The sequence below is a fragment of the Sapajus apella genome, unplaced genomic scaffold, assembly GCF_009761245.1.
Source record: "Sapajus apella isolate SASKATOON/1434 unplaced genomic scaffold, GSC_monkey_1.0 scaffold134, whole genome shotgun sequence".
Classification (NCBI taxonomy): domain Eukaryota; kingdom Metazoa; phylum Chordata; class Mammalia; order Primates; family Cebidae; genus Sapajus; species Sapajus apella.
Genome location: NW_022437074.1, coordinates 2,987,970 through 2,988,266, shown reverse-complemented (window position 1 = coordinate 2,988,266; position 297 = coordinate 2,987,970). Strand labels below are relative to the sequence as shown.

Genomic DNA, 297 nt, shown 5'->3' with positions numbered 1-297 from the left:
CCTGGGTTCAGGCAATTCTCCTGCCTCAGCCTCCTGAGTAGCTGGGACTACAGGCATGCGCCACCATGCCCAGCTGATTTTTTTGTATTTTTAGTAGAGACGGGGTTTCACCATGTTGACCAGGATGGTCTCGATCTCTTGACCTTGTGATCCACCCGCCTCGGCCTCCCAAAGTGCTGGGATTACAGGCTTGAGCCACCGCGCCCGGCCAATTGTTTTTAAAGAATGGGAGGAGAGTCTTCATTTGCGTCCTGGAGGAATAATCATAAAAATTTTTTTTTTTTTTTTTTTTTTTTT

General features: G+C 47.1%; 1 protein-coding gene across 4 annotated transcripts in view; it reads right to left on the bottom strand.

The window, feature by feature from the left end:
* CCDC138 (coiled-coil domain containing 138) overlaps positions 1–297 on the bottom strand; it is an 83,388-nt gene that overhangs the window by 79,650 nt on the left and 3,441 nt on the right. The gene's annotated exons all lie outside the window — the stretch shown is intronic.